At 42.7% G+C, this 16,648-nt stretch overlaps 1 protein-coding gene across 8 annotated transcripts in view; it reads right to left on the bottom strand.

Moving 5' to 3' along the window:
* Positions 1–16,648, bottom strand: part of NTRK3 (neurotrophic receptor tyrosine kinase 3) — a 956,517-nt gene that overhangs the window by 34,378 nt on the left and 905,491 nt on the right. The window lies entirely within an intron of this gene.

Here is a 16,648-nt window from a genome sequence, read left to right as displayed (position 1 = left end):
TTCAGGATAATCAATGAATGTCTAAATATTGCAACTAGAGGCATTGAGGTGGAACAGCCTAACATTGTACATTTTACTTCCAAAGTAAAATAAGGGAGAAAAAAAATCATTTGGATGTGATCTAAAAATCGGCTTTAAACAATTAGCACTATTTAGAGTAAAATACGTCGGACGGCACCCAGGAGACACAGTGTTTTATGGAACAAAGTTTTCCGTGCGGTCCCTGTTCCGCAGTGCAATAGTGAGTTGACTGTAAGGAGAAAATGATAAAGGTTTCTCTGGGGGAATATACAAAAGGAAGGATGAAACTCAATGTGAAATCATTTGGCTGAGTCAAGTTTCATTATTCCAGAGGGACTAATGCAGCTACTTCAGTTTTGAAGCATTAATGATTCGGCACAGGCCACTTTTCCTAATATCCCTTCAGGATCACCCAGTAGGGACTGTGATGGAAAGGACAGTCATTCTTTTAATTACCAAATCATTTAATGTTCTGCTACACTTTCTCAAACATATGGGATTTTTCTCAAACATATGTACTTATAAAACAGATTAGGCCTGAGAGATCTCAGCTTGCTCCATATGGCTTCTTCTAGCACACAAAGCTCTGAAGATGTGAGAGTTGGCATCATTTATGTTTATTCTTTTCTTCTTAAATTCTTATGCCTTCTAGTATAATGTAATGTCTTTTAGAGTCATATGGGGAATTTGTTGTGCAACAGAGGCAAACATTAGACAACATAATCTCTTTAAATATGCTTAATAAATATATAAAATTACACAAAACGCGCACATGAAAACCTCCTTTAATTCAACTACCCTATAGGAGGATGTATGCAACATCCCTCTTATTGGTAAATATTGGAGGAACCTATGTCGGCGTATGGCTTATTTTTTTGCAGCTTTATACAGCACATTTATATATCTAGTAATACCATAGTAGTAAATTAAATAAAGTAATCAAATGAAACAATTGGAAAAATGTGTAACATAATGTGCATACACAAAATTTTGTCTATACTTAAAAAGCTGTAATTTCTACCACCCATGTAAAAGTGTTTAAAGGGTTATCCCCTTTCAGAAAACTGTTGTCTATAAGCTACGTTTTTTATAAAAAGAAAACAAATTGAGTATTCCCGTATTTTTCGGACTATAAGATGCTCTTATTTTCCTTCACAATTGGGGGTAAAAAAAAAAAAGGTGCTTCTTATAGTTCAAATGTAGCTTACCAGGAGGGCGGCAGCAGCAGGACTTGGGTGATTCTGCGGGCCCTGGGCTGGGAGGTGGAGGTATATGGAGTTGTAATGCTGGGGAGATGATGTGGGTCCCAGACTGGTAGGAGGGGGTACTTGGCAGAGGGAGGGCTCCCCCCCGACACTTTCTGAAAGCCGGGAGACCCCACAATTACATGGTTTCAATTTCTCTGGAGGCTACACATGCGCAAATTGAGATCTTGGCACCGAGATCTTGTCTTCCGAGAACTTGGCTCCTGAGATCAAAATCTGCACATGCGCCACCTCCTGTCGCCATTTTCCCAGAGTCCATCGCATTGAGACCATGGAAGTGTGGAGGTTCAGGCTTCACAATATATTGGTGGCGTCCCCACACCGCCAAGCATCACTGTACATCACCAAACACCCCCTCCTACTAGCCTGGGATGAGACTCACAGCATCGCCCTACCTTCGAAAGCCTCCTGTGACCCCCTTCCACCACTGCCACGGCCTCCCCTTGTAAGTTGCCACCTTTAATTCCTCAACCATTTCCACTTTGTTGGTAAGAATTAGGTCCAAGATTGCAAATCATCTTCTACCTTTCTAAAGATAAAGTTGTCAGCAAAAGAAGATAATAATTTTTTGGACCCATTACTTTTGCCTGAGAGAGAAGAGATTCCCAATGAATATCTAGATAGTCAAAATCTCCCATGATCACTATATCGTATATTTTTGAGAACAGATACATCTGATGTAAAAAGAGTTCATCCATACCATCAGTCTTTCTAGGTGACATATAGTAAACAGGTACAATAGTATCCTTTCTGTCCTTTTCTCCTTATATTCTTACCCAAACAGTTTCTACAGAGCTACCAGTCTCTGAAGCTTGAATCTCTGTGGAGAGATATGTTTTCCTAACATCTAATGAAACACCTCCTCCCCTCTTGTTAATCCTATTTCTAATAAATAAGTTGTAACCTACAAGGCTTTTTTTTCAATCATGTGTATCATCCCACCAAGTTTCAGTGATGCCTATGACATCATATCTTTCTTCCTGTGTTTGCAGCACCAATTCGCCTTGCTCTGTGCATTTGTGTAGACACATTTTAGTTTGTGACACCCCTAGAAGAAGCAACTTTGCAAAACGGTACTCATCGGGTGAGGGGTTCCAAGGCAGCAGCTGGTTTACTGTAGCAATGTCTCACAGTACCACTCCCTAAGCAGGTATTTTACCTTATAATTACTTTGGATACTCTGGATATCTGCCGCTTGAGTGGATCCTGTGGGTATATGTGAGGTAAATAGCTGGCATCCATAACACAATTAATAAGCAACTAGCTTTTCTACTCTTTCTGGGCTTTTTTGTTCCTTTTTCCTTCTCTTCTATGGACTGCTACTTTTTCCAATATTGCATTTGCAAAACGTAGCATTTAAAGCAACTTTTATAGTGCCTGCTAACTCCATTTGTATGTCCTTCTTTGAATATAAGGATTCATATTTTGGCTGTTTTTTCTGTGTATAGTGCCCTCACTTTATCATCTCATTTATATTGTGCACTTTATAATTGCTTCCTGCTGCTTTCTGTCCCCACCATTTTGGAGGCCCTTTCTTGCCCTGTCTTTTTAAATCCTTTTATATTTGCTATTTAATAAAGATAATCTCTTATGTTCACTTTGTCTCCTATCACTTCTTATCTATATGGCACCACACCATAATAGATAATGTTAATCACATTTTAGTTTGTAGTCTGTTTCTCTTGCTCCTCTATTTTCATTCAGAATTTGTTATTTTTTTTCTTTATTAACACTTCTAATAGCAGGGTTCTCAAAAGAGTTCATTAGCTGCATATTTTATAAAATCAAGGGCTGCCAAGCCACACCACCAAGCAGCCCTTGATTGTCGCATGGGACCTTTTTGTAGTTGGATTTCAACTTATTAGGCACCAGTGGGGACGCCCACTTATGGCCTATTATCTCTTTGCTTGGTTAGTCCTATAGATTATATGTTAGTTGCTTCTTTATTTGACTAAATACACAATACTGAACATTTTCAATTGTGTACATATATATAACTTTTTCACTGTCAATGGTCTATGTTGTCAAATGTCTGTTGCCATTCATTTATCATTAAATGTACTGTATGCTTATATGGCACCTTATTAGACAGACCACAATCCGCTTTAGCACTATGTTGTGCGGCTGCATGGATATTAGGTCATTCAAGATGGGGGTGTTAGTATTGTGTTTTTAATGTTTTTAACTGTGTTTGTGTTTTTTTGTGACAAAAAAGTAGTCTTCAATATATTGTATTGTGGGTGTGTACAGTGTAAATGCATTGGCTTTTCTTCTTTTTGTTATTTGACTTTTTGAATGCAAAATTTGCTGGAATAAGTAGGGGACGCCATGTCACGTTTGGAGAGCCCCTGATGAGCCTAAACAGTGGAAATCCCCCACAAATGACACCACTTGGAAATTAGACCCCTTTGGGAACTTATCTAGTTTGAATTGAACACCTTGAACCCCCAGGTGCTTGCCAGAAGGTGATAATGATAAAGCATGGAAATAAAAAAATCACATTTTTCCTGCAAAAATCTTTTTTAGCTCCACAGATGTGTCACAGACTTTTATACCTTTGAGCAGTGAAGATAAAATAATTTGCATTTTTAACACCAAGATTGTGTGCTAGCCCAAAATTTTACATTTTCATACAGGGAAATGGGTAAAAATGGCACCAAAATATGTCCCACAATTTCTACTGAAAGTGGCATTACCTCATATGTGGCTGTACAGTACTACTTTGTCATACGGAGAGACTCGGGAGGAATGGAGCACTATTCGCCTCCTGGAATGCAGATTTTCCTAGAATAGTTGGTGGATTCCATATAATGAGCCCCTAAGTGCGAGAAAAGCAGAATCCCCCTCAAGTGACCCCATTTTGGAAATTATAACCCTTTGGGAATTTATCTACAGGTGTAGTGACAATTTTGACTCCATGGGTGTTTTCCAGAAACAAACAGCAGTGGATGTTGCAGATTGAAAATTTCATACTGCCATTGCAGTGACCAGTACATCATGCCCAGCCCGTGTCCTGGAGGCACGCACCTGTAAATTAGGTGGGCTCTCATCACTACAGAAATGCCAAACATGTGGGCGCTAAATGTGGTTTAGGTATACTGGGGCTCAGAAGGGATTGGGGAGGCATTTGGATTTAGGAACAGAGAATTTGCTGAATTTCTTTTTGGGGGCGAGAAGCCATTTCGGGTTTCCAGAGACTTTGTATTACCACTAATTTCCGTTAACAGATGACAGATGTTAGTGAGGGCTTGCTTATTTGCGGATTGAAGTGAAGCTTTTATTGAGAACATTTTACATAGCATTAATGATCACATTTATCCGGCACTCTACAATGAGCACTTAAATTGGGATTTCATCTAAATCTCCAAGTGACGTGATAAATGAAACCTCCGATGGATCCATTCACTATAAAGAGGCAGCAGAGTTACTCTGGACTCTGTCTGGCCTCTGTTCAGCAATGTCCTTCTTTTCAGAATTGCACAAAACTGTGGCCGACAGCACTTTTACGCAATCCTAAAAAGGTGCGTCCACAGTGCCTCCATCTGCTTCATTATAGGTAATCTTCCGCAAGGGGTTCTGTCTGAAAAATGCATTTCAGAGATTTACACGAAAACCTCGGTGTAAGTGCCCAACTCACAGCACAGGATAAATGTGCACTGAGCCTTACTGTGATCTTTGTGAGACAGAATGAAAACATCAACAGCATGTGAAGAATTGGTTTTATTTATTTTTTGCACAATTCCTTGTGTGGTATAAGCTATATGGTGACTTTATTCATTGGGTTAGTGTGGTTGTAGTGTGATACTAGGTTTATATTGGGTTTTTATTTGTGGCTTCAGTCGCTCACTAAAAAATGCTTTTCATTGTGAAAACTACATTTTGCATCACCATATTTTGAGAGCTATAATTTTTCCATATTTCTTCCGACAGTGTCATTTTATGGCTTGTTTTTTGCCAAACGAGTTGACGTTTTTATTGGTACCATTTTCAGGAAAATTACAATTTTTGATCGCTTTCTATTCTGATTTTTGCGAGACAGAATGGTCAAAAACAGGAGTGCAGGAATTGCTTTTAAGGTGTTTTTTTAATATCATTCTTCATGTGGTAAAATTTGTAAGGCAGCTTTATTCCTTGGGTCCGTACGATTACAGCAATGCCCAATTTATATATTTTTTATGTTTTGGCACTTTTACACAATAAAAGCTATTTTATAGAAAAAAAATAATAAATCGCTTTATTCTGAGAACAATAACTTTTTATTTTTTTGCTGATGGAGCTGTATGTTTTTTGAAAGATTAAGTTTTTAGTGGTACCACTTTTATTTACATTCATCATTTTGATTGAGTTTTGTTGAACTTTTTGTTTGGTGGTATGATGATAAAGCATTGTTTTTTGCCTCGTTTTTTATTTATTTTTTATGGTGTTCATTGAATCGGTTAACTAGTAGGACAGTTTTATAGAGAGGGTCGTTACGGCCGTAGTGATACCAAATATGTGTACTTTTATTGTTTACTTTTTTATTTACATAATCAAATGTATTTATTGGAAAAATATTTGTTTCTTTTTATTCTTTATTTGGGGATTTTTAAAAAATATTTTTACACTTTTTGATGTATTTTTTCCACTTTTTTACATTGTCCCAGGATGGGACATTACTGTATATCATCAGATCACTGATCTGATGTTCTGCAATGCTTCTCTACTGCAGGGCATCAGACCAGCATCTGACAGGCAGGAGAGGAGTCATGTCAGCTGCTGCTCTCTGCAGGCACTGTGAAGCCACCTTCTCTGAAAGACTCCTTGGCCATCTTACGACCGGGGTCTCCGTGGAGCCCATCTGAACAAATCACGATGTCCTGATGGTAGTGCACAGGGAATCCATTCGTGAGTGTGGCTTGGGGGTGTCAGCTCTGTGTGAGAGCTGACACCTCTCAGCAACACTCACGATCAGTGATAGCACCGATCGTGGGCATTTAACCCCTCTGATGCCGCTCTCAGTAGTGACAGCAATATAGAGAAGCATCCATTCCTTGCACCATGACGATAATTCGATCTGTCCTGATGGTCTCCATGGAGATCCCTGGATGCACAAGATCATCACAGCGCTCAGTGTGATGCCGCACAATTGTGCCGCCATATATGTACTGCTGTTTGCGTGAATGCAGCTCCAGGAGAGCAGTACAACCAAGGCAGATGGAGAAAAAGGCACTGTTTATTGAAACTTTCAAACCCACCACCCAGGTCACAGTCTTCTCTTCTGAAGATGGGAGGTTAGTAATGGAGGCCATGGAAAGGTCGATCCAAGGACTCCTAGGAGGGGGCAAGGGCCAAGAAGGATTTGGGACATCTTCAATTGAGCACAACTTTCACAAGAAAGCAGAGAAAAGTCAAGCAAACAGGCTATAAGTCAAGGAATATTGTTAATTCCACAGTGACCTGTGATAAATTAATCTGGGAATTCCTGCAGGAATTGTAGATGTAACTGAAGAGGAATAAACAATTTTTGGGAAGCTATATTGTCTAGGACTAGATCTTGAGATATTAAGATCTTTTTAGCCTATTTAGGTTATACAAAAAATAGCACAAGATTTGAATATTGCACTGAGCACTGTTCAATCCGTCATCCAAAAATGGAAGGAGTATGGCACAACTGCAAATCTACCAAGACATGGCTGTCCACCTAAACTGACATGCCAACCAAGGGGAGCACTAATCAGAGAAGCAGCAAAAAAGTTCATGGTCACTCAGGAGGAGCTACAGATATCCACATCTCAAGTTAAAGAATTAGTCCACAGGATAACTATTGGGCCATAAAAACATGTATGGGTAGTGCACATGTTTCTATTATACTTTTTCTCACATTGTTCCCCTCATGGTTTATAAATACTGAGGTAAAATACTGACCAAATACTGAATGTGTGAATTTGGCTTTAGTTGTATACTCCACAAATCTGTCCTTTATGGAACAGTGGCAAAAAGCAAGTATTAATAAGTACCATTGTTAGCTTGAAAAAAGCCATGCAGGGGACACATTTAGCATGTAGAAGAAGTTGCTCTGCTCACATGAGGCTAAAGTAAAACCTTTTGTGCTAAATGCAAAATTCTATATGTGGCAGAAGCAATGCAAATCATCTTGAAAACACCATCCTTAACATCAAACAAGGTGATGCTTGCATCATGCTATGGAGATGCTTTTCTTCAGCAGGGAAAGGAAGCTCTTCAGAGTTGATGTGAAGATGGATGGAGCTAAATACAGGGCAACCCTGGAGGAAAACTTATTGAAAGCTGCAAAAGACTAAAGTCTGGTGAGTAGGTTCACCTTTCAGCAGGTCGAAAACCCTCAACATACTGCCAGAGCTACAATGGAATGGCTTAGATCAAAGAAAATTCATGTGTGTGAATGGCCCAGTAAAAGTCCAGACCAAAATCACATTTAGAATCTACGGCAAGACTTAAAAAGAAATTGTTGTTCACAAATGATCTCACTAAGCTAGAGCTATGAAGAAGAATGTGCAAAAATTTCAGCCAAATAAATATTTCATAAACCAATTGGAATTGGTCCCCATCATGCTTCTTTCTTTGCCGAGTCACGAGATCACTAATGTCATGCATGTCCTGTTGGCTCTAAAGACGCTGCTGGACTACAACGCGGTTAACAGCAACGGAGGAGGGACTCAAGAAACGCCTGTCATTGGCTGGGACAGTGCTCCGGAAGATACCCTAAACAGCTGCAAGCCTCAAACTTGTGGGGAATACCCACCGAGGACCCTCCACTCTCTATCTTTGACCCAGAACTGATAGGCATCCCCACCTCACCAGGGAAAGGTAAAAACCTACACTAAAAACAAATAGGCTGTATGCGAGTCTATGCTGACATCTTGCTCTTAGCCATTGACAATTGTGAACTGGATTCTAAATATGCTTATAAATCCACTCCAGCTGTACTGTATTTCATCTTCTTAATAATCATTGTTAAAAATTTTAGTGTACCTTGTATATTTGTCTTTGGGATATAGCTGCATGATTATCCCAACCTATTTCAAATACTAAATCATTCATCATTCCCTCTCACTAGTAAGGGAAGGTATCTGTAGCACAAATTATTGGTTTATACAATCTTATGTTTTGACAGTTCTGTGGTGTTGTTTCATTTGCACCTAATGCCCAACTCATCACACTAGCGCCTCCCACTACCTATTTGCAAATAAATACTTCAGTTTGTGGGTATAACGTGAAAAAATGTGAATAAAATCATGGGGTATTAATACTTTTTCATGGCACTGTATACCGTATAGTTTATCATAATGAATCTGCTTATGTTTCTATAGCAGAAGCTGCTTGTGGCTTTGGATGTGAAAGATGGCCCACTTACTTCTTGGGCCCCTGGGTAACTACATGGGTTATGTCATGATCCAGGATGGTTAAAACTAAAAGAGAAAGAGCGCAATAGGGTCTTACCCAGGTAAAAGAGATATAGTTCAAGCTATTATACTCACCAATAGCAGGAGAGTTGGAGGCATAAAGGAATAGAAGTCAAAGCTGCTGCACATCCAAATGGCCACGCCGTGACCATAAATCATCAGATATCAAAGAAATAATTTTCGGATTAACTGTGCGCTGCTAGACAAAACTACTCCTTTCCAGATTGTGTACTTGTATACTTTTATTTTCCCAACACGTTTCGAAGTTTCAAACTTCTTCCTCAGGGGATGATATGTCCAGTGGCCCCCCATTGAGAGGAGGGTATGGTCATGATCCAGGATGGGCTTTGTCTTTGGCCTGTCCTGGTCAGACAGGGGTTAATTGTTTCTGAATCTCTCTGGCAGTGGGCGGCTATTTAATGCTCACTTGACCTAGGTCCGGTGTCAACTCCTGCCCTTGGCTGAGTTAGTTGACTTTCGTGCATACGTGTGCCTTGTGTCTGATATCTTGCTTGCTTGTTTGGTTTTGATCCGGTTCTGTCCCTGTTACGAGTTCTGCCTGTCCCTCTTGTTCTGCGCTACCTCTCTGTGTATGACCCTCTGCCTGTGACTTGACTATTCTTTGCTCATCCCTCTGGTACCGCACAGCCCTCTCCGTGTACGAACCCCCTTTTTGTCTGACCTGCGTTTTCCTCTCCTCTTCTACAGCTTCCCTGCAGTAGGTACATTATATCATCTTCAGCAGTAGGACGCTAAGCCCCGCCCCCTGCAGTCACATGATCTAGGTCCTGGGACTCATACTATTTTCAGTGCCGTAGGTCCTGTCTGCTTGAACCGTCACTACTGTATTGGATCCTGCGCTCTCCCATTGTGTGGGTAAGTCACCCTGCTCGGCGTGGCAGTTTACCGATGCCGACAGGGTCCTGACATTAGAGTCCTGACATTATAACTGACTGTTACCATTTTTTTCTCTGCTCCCTTTCTCCTGTGTGTGTGATGGATCCTATTCACACTCTTTCTGAGCAGGTAAAGCACCTGACTCAGATGTCTCAGAGACTCCAGGGGGAACAACTCGCCCTGGCTCAGTCTCAGCAGTTGATCGCTGACACTGTGCAGGGGGTTTTATGATCGGGGGCTCAGGATGTTACATTAATTTCCCCTGAGTCACCAGTTGAGTTACCAGATGCCTTTTCTGGAGATAAAAGGGAATTCAAAGTGTTCAAGGAGGGCTGTAAGCTTTTTTTCATTGAAACCACACTCTTCTGGGGATGAAAGTCAGAGAGTGGGGGTCATTATGTCTCTGTTAAGGGGAGCTCTCCAGGCTTGGGCTTTCTCCCTTCCGACCACTGCCCCTGAGCGTATGACTGTGGATGCATTTTTGAGGCCCTGGGGCATAGTTATGATGAGCCTGATCGGATGCGTATGGCTGAGGACAGGGTGATGAGTGTGTGCCAGGGGAAGCACTCAGCCGAGTGGATTTGCTCAGAGTTCAGATGCTGGGCTGCTGAGGTCTGCTGGAATGATGCGGCCCTCCGGGGTTTGTTCCGTAGAGGCCTGTCTGAGCGTCTGAAGGATGCTTTGGCTCTCTACCCTCCGCCTGATTCCCTGGAGGACACTATGACTAAGCCGTCCGAATGGATCGCAGGCTATGGGCCAGGGGAGTGATACAGATTGAAACCCCGTTATTTTCCCAAGGAAGGGGAGCCATTCCTACATTGGAAACCATGGAGATGGGAACCATCGATGTCAAGGAGAAAGAAAAGAGACAACGGCGCTTGGGAAAATGCTGTTTTCACTGTGGTGATTCCGGACATTGGAAAAAGGATTGCCCCTCCTGTCCACTGACCAGCAAGCGACTGAGCCCAGGTGATTGTCGTGGAGGTCACCCAGGCTCTCAGGTACCTTTTTCTCCATTTTCAAAAATGTTGTTGCAAGTGGAACTTTGTTGTGGGAGTGTCTCCACACCCACTTCAGCTTTCGTGGATTGCGGATCGTCGTTGAACTTTATTGACTCTGACTTGGTGTCCAGGTGCAAGTTAGGGACAGTTAGGCTGGAGACTCCTATCCACGTTGTTGCCATTGACAAAACACCACTGGCTAAGAATGACATCATATTTCTTACAGAGGAGTTTCTCCTTAAAGTGAGTTCCTTGCACCAGGAACATATTTCATGCTTTGTTATGGACAACCTGCCTGCGGGACTGGTGTTGGGGTTCCCGTGGTTACAATGACATAATCCAGTGATTAATTGGGAATCTCAGGACATTGTTAAATGGGGTCCCTATTGTTCTGAAAAATGTCTTGCTACCGTGTCTGTGTCGTCCGAGGGTCTGGAAGGTATTCCGGAGTACCTAAAAGACTATACGGATGTTTTCTCCGAAAAGGAGGCTGAGGTTTTACCACCACACCGCCCATTTGATTGTGCCATTGACCTGGTTCCTGGTGCCAAATTGCCCAAGGCCCGCTTGTATAACCTTTCGGGTCCCGAACGGGCTGCTATGAAGGAATACATTTCCGAGAGTCTCCGTAAGGGACACATTCGTCCTTCTGTCTCTCCCGTGGTGGCGGGGTTCTTTTTCGTAAAGAAAAAAGACTGTGGTTTACTCCCATGCCTCGATTTTCGAGAGTTAAATAAGATAACTGTGAGAAATACGTATCCCCTCCCACTTATTCCTGATTTGTACAACCAGTTGTCCGGAGCTAAGTGGTTTTCGAAATTAGATCTACGGGGAGCGTACAACCTTATCCGAGTCCAGGAAGGAGATGAGTGGAAAACTGCTTTTCTCACTACTGAAGGGTTGTTTGAAAATTTGGTCATGCCTTTTGGTCTGACCGATGCTCCAGCGGTCTTCCAAAATTTCATAAATCACATGTTCTCTGATTTTATTTGACGTTTTATGGTGGTGTATTTGGATCACATACTAATCTACTCTCCTGTTAAGCAGGCTCACATTGGTCATATTCGAGCAGTCCTCCAAAGGCTTCGGGAGAACTGTCTCTTTGATAAACTAGAGAAATGTTTATTTTTTGTACAGGAACTGTCTTTTCTGGGGCTCATTGTGTCTGCTGAGGGGTATCGCATGCATCCTAATAAGGTGCAGGCCATTGTCGATTGGGTCCAACCTTGTGATTTAAAAGCTCTGCAGCGTTTCCTAGGATTCGCCAATTATTATCGCAAATTTATAAGGGGGTTCTCACAGGTGGTTAAACCCCTCACAGACATGACTCAAAAGGGGTCCGATATCAAGAATTGGTCAGCAGCAGCGATAGCGGCGTTTCAGTTTTTAAAAAAATGTTTCATGTCTGCTCCAGTTCTTATTCAACCGGACCCGCCTGAACCATTTATTGTTGAGGTGGATGCCTCAGAGGTGGGGGTGGGGGCGGTATTGTCCCAGGGACTAGCCACTTTGACTAATTTGAGACCTTGCACCTTTTTCTTGAAGAAATTCTCCCCTGCGGAGAGAAACTATGATTTTGGGAATCGAGAACTTCTGGTTGTGAAGTTGGCCTTTGAAGAATGGAGGCATTTTTTGGAGGTGGCTGTCCATCCTATAACTGTAATTACAGACCACAAGAACCTAGCTTACATTGAGTCAGCTAAAAGGTTGACTCCTAGACAAGCTAGATGGTTACTTTTTTTCCCGATTCCACTTCTCTATCACTTTTCAGCCAGGATCCAAAAATGTCAGAGCTGATGCCTTGTCACGCAGTCTACATCCGGTTTCCCCCCCGAACATCCATCCTCCATTCTTCAGCCCAGGGTGGTGGTGGCAGGTATTTCTAATATGTTGGAACGCGAGATTCGGGAAGCCCAGTCTCTTGCACCTCCGGCTAAGCCGGTGGATAAACTTTTCGTACCAGCTCAGTTTCGTCTCAAGGTCCTCCGGAAGTTCCATGAATCAGTTCTGGGTGGACATCCAGGGATCTCGGCTACCCGGAAGGCCATTGCTAGAATATTCTGGTGGTCTTCTTTAGCCTCTGATGTTGGGGAATATGTGTCTGCATGTGATGTTTGTGCCCGTGCGAAAACCCCCCATAACCTGCCGGCCGGGGAATTGGTACCACTGCCAATTCCTGAGAGACCATGGACTCATTTGTCCATGGATTTCATCACCAACCTTCCCCCCCTCCAAGGGTAATACCGTTGTTTGGGTTGTGGTGGACAGGTTTAGTAAGCAGGCACATTTTTTACCTTTGGCAGCTCTACCTAATGCGGAAACGTTGTCCAGATTGTTTGTTGCGCATGTGGTGCGGTTGCATGGGGTACCCTTGAATGTGGTGTCTGATAGAGGAGTACAATTTGTTTCCAGATTTTGGAGGGCATTTTGTAAGAGGTTGGGTATTGGTCTGTCCTTTTCATCCGCTTATCATCCAGAGACTAATGGGCAGACCGAGCGGACCAATCAGTCTCTGGAGCAAATTCTGCGTTGCTTTACCTCAGCCCGACAGGATGATTGGTGTACTGCATTACCTTTGGCCGAATTTGCATTTAACAACCGCATTAACCAGTCTATGGGTACATCTCCCTTTTTCTGCAACTATGGGTTTCATCCTCATTTCAGAGAGTTTTCCCGTTTGGACTCTGGGTGTCCTGGGGCAGATGAGACTATCCAGCGGTTGGGGGAGGTATGGCGGGAGGTCCAGAGTAACATTATGAAGGCCCAGGCTAAATATAAGTTTTTTGCAGACAAAAAACGGTCCGCGGGGCCGGTGTTTCAGATTGGGGATAAGGTATGGTTATCTACCAAGAACATAAGGCTCAAGGTCCCCTCTGCGAAGCTGGGACCTAAGTTTATTGGTCCCTATGAAATTACCGAAGCGGTTAACCCTGTGGCTTTTTGGCTGCGTCTCCCACCATCTCTATGGATCCCCAATGTTTTCCATAGGGCCCTTTTGAAACCTGTGAGGTCCTGTGGGGAGGGATCATCGTCTTCCCCACCACCGGTTTTGGCAGATGGGCAGTCTGAGTACGAGGTGGAACGAATTGTTAACTCTAGGTTGGTCCATCGTGCCCTTCAATATCTTGCACATTGGAAAGGCTACGGTCCTGAAGAGCAGTCGTGGGTTCTTGCTCAATCGGTTCATGCGGATCGGTTGGTCCGGGCCTTTCACGCCAAGTATCCTGAGAGACCCGGGGGTCCAGTGGCCCCCCATTGAGAGGAGGGTATGGTCATGATCCAGGATGGGCTTTGTCTTTGGCCTGTCCTGGTCAGACAGGGGTTAATTGTTTCTGCCTCTCTCTGGCAGAGGGCGGCTATTTAATGCTCACTTGACCTAGGTCTGGTGTCAGTTATACTCCTGCCCTCGGCTGAGTTAGTTGACCTTGTGCATACGTGTGCCTTGTGGCTGATATCTTGCTTGCTTGTTAGGTTTTGATCTGGTTCTGTCCCTGTTACGAGTTCTGCCTGTCCCTCTTGTTCTGCGCTACCTCTCTGTGTATGACCCTCTGCCTGTGACTTGACTATTCTTTGCTCATCCCTCTGGTACCGCACAGCCCTCTCCGTGTACGAACCCCCTTTTTGTCTGACCTGCGTTTTCCTCTCCTCTTCTACAGCTTCCCTGCAGTAGGTATATTATATCATCTTCAGCAGTAGGACGCTAAGCCCCACCCCCTGCAGTCACATGATCTAGGTCCTGGGACTCATACTATTTTCAGTGCCGTAGGTCCTGTCTGCTTGAACCGTCACTACTGTATTGGATCCTGCGCTCTCCCATTGTGTGGGTAAGTCACCCAGCTCGGCGTGGCAGCTTACCGATGCCGACAGGGTCCTGACATTAGAGTCCTGACAGGTTACACCTCTATTATGCCTGCCCCTGCTGCAGCAAACATGCATTACTGTTCTTTTATCACCATTATAATGCATCTGCCATGTGTTTGCCCATGTAGACATCTTATTTAGATTGCTTTGTAATATTATGCAGTCAAGCTCAGTGTTTATTATCCTACAAAGTTTTGTGTGTTTAGCATAGAATTACCCATCTTCTGTAAATCCCCTCCACAATGTCATTAATTAAAGTGATTAAAAATATTTGGACCTAACATTGATCCATCTGGTCACCACTGCTGACTTTAGCCCATTTATAGCATGTTCCTTGTACATTGACTCTTTTTTTCCTGTCCCTTAACCATTTTTTAACCCATGTGCATATAGTGTTCTCTACTCCCCATAATCCACTAGCCTTTTCTCCGCTAATGTACCAATCATCATAATTTTGTATAACTTTATGTTTGTGGAGAATATATCCATGTATGCATAGGGTGCCAAAATGCCTTTCTGTCCCAGTTTAAAGATAGCCAATGGCATAGTCATTGTTCCGATTCCGAACACTATCCCTTGCTAATATATCCCATACCTACACAATAGCCATATTACATATTCTCAAGGTAGCACACCACACTCATGTCCACACGGCATGGTATTAATTTTGATGTCACGATCTATAAAAAAAGAACAGATGAAACTTCTCCAGAACATTGGATCATTCCCACATCTGCAGCTTTTCAGTCCTCTACTTCCATGTACACATAACAGACCATTATCAGCCCTAATTCCAAACACAGTATGTTGCATTTTCATCCATTATCACTTTTTTAAAGAAGCGTTTTGCAAGACAGTTCACTGCACACAGAATCCATATAATAGCAACAGACTTTTCACAATCTTTTGATGCATCCATTCACTATTGATTGCTGGAATAACATTTTGAAACTAAAGTGGACAGTACATCACTGATAGGTATTTGGTAGGATGCTGAAAAATATATATATTTATTGTAAATGCAATCTTTTCAATGTAAGTTAAATTTGAAGCATATACTTGTCACATTTAAAGTATCACAGTATGCCAGTCAAACACATCCCCAAGTCATACTTATGATTCAGATTTGACTAATAAAGTATGTTGGCACATTGCCTCTTGAAATGCTTCTTACTGTGACGTAGCGATCACTAGCAGGTTGGGGTGTACTTGCTCGGCAGCGATATAACATGCAGAAGGACTCTAAATTTCTTTAAAAGTTCACCAGGGTTTATTGCTCCATATCCCCAGCAGCACAAACACAAAGTAAAACAGCCTTTACATCTGGCAAAACAAAATAAAAATGTCCATAAACAGGGCTTGGCTTTGTCAGGCCTGTGGGCACACAGGCTGTGACATGTCCAGCACGCATGCTCTATAGCGTAAACATAGTCTTTCTAACCCCAGTTAGTATACCACGGATCCCTGTCCGTTATCTGTTGGTGTCATCCACACAGATTCCGGATGCCTCTTATCCTCAGTGGTATCTCACAACGTCTCTCACTGAGCCCGGTCAGTAACACTCATGGTTGTCAGACCATCCTCTCCGGAGGTATCTTATTGCCCTCCTTCCTCTAGCTCAGACTAGCCAGCACTGCCACATGTGCCCAACACATAGGCTCCATTAGGCAGTCTCTAACCACACCCACAGGTGAGGTAACATCACATGCACTGGTCAGGTGATCATGACATCACCACAGGTCCTTAAACATACACAACCACATAAAGGCTTCATCTTGGGTATTCAGACACACACCCCTTGGGTGGGTATGTATGTGACTGGACCCACCCATCTCTCCAAGTCACATGGAAACCTCCCAATCTATAGCAAAACCCGCAGTAGTAGATCTGCTGAGCAAAACACGCCCAGGCTTCCATCACGGGGCCACCCACTTCTGCGATACATACCACCCATCAATCACACAACCAGTCGCCATGCCACATTACATATACATTGAGCCAGCATCAGCTGCCTTTCAGTATAACCAAAAAGAAAAGTAAAATGAAAGCCTCCTGAGTTTAGTGAACAATAAACTCAAGTACACTGGCAGAAGCAAAAACATTCCAAATCTGAATAGTACTGTGAGTATCATGTGACATATAGAAAAGAGCAAATCGGTTTGAGGCTAATTGAATTTGCTTT

Source organism: Dendrobates tinctorius, unplaced genomic scaffold, assembly GCF_039654945.1.
Source record: "Dendrobates tinctorius isolate UK_male_01 unplaced genomic scaffold, ASM3965494v1 ptg000022l, whole genome shotgun sequence".
NCBI classification, from domain to species: Eukaryota; Metazoa; Chordata; class Amphibia; order Anura; family Dendrobatidae; genus Dendrobates; species Dendrobates tinctorius.
The sequence above is the reverse complement of the archived record's forward strand: the minus strand, read 5'-3'. Positions and strand labels throughout refer to the sequence as shown.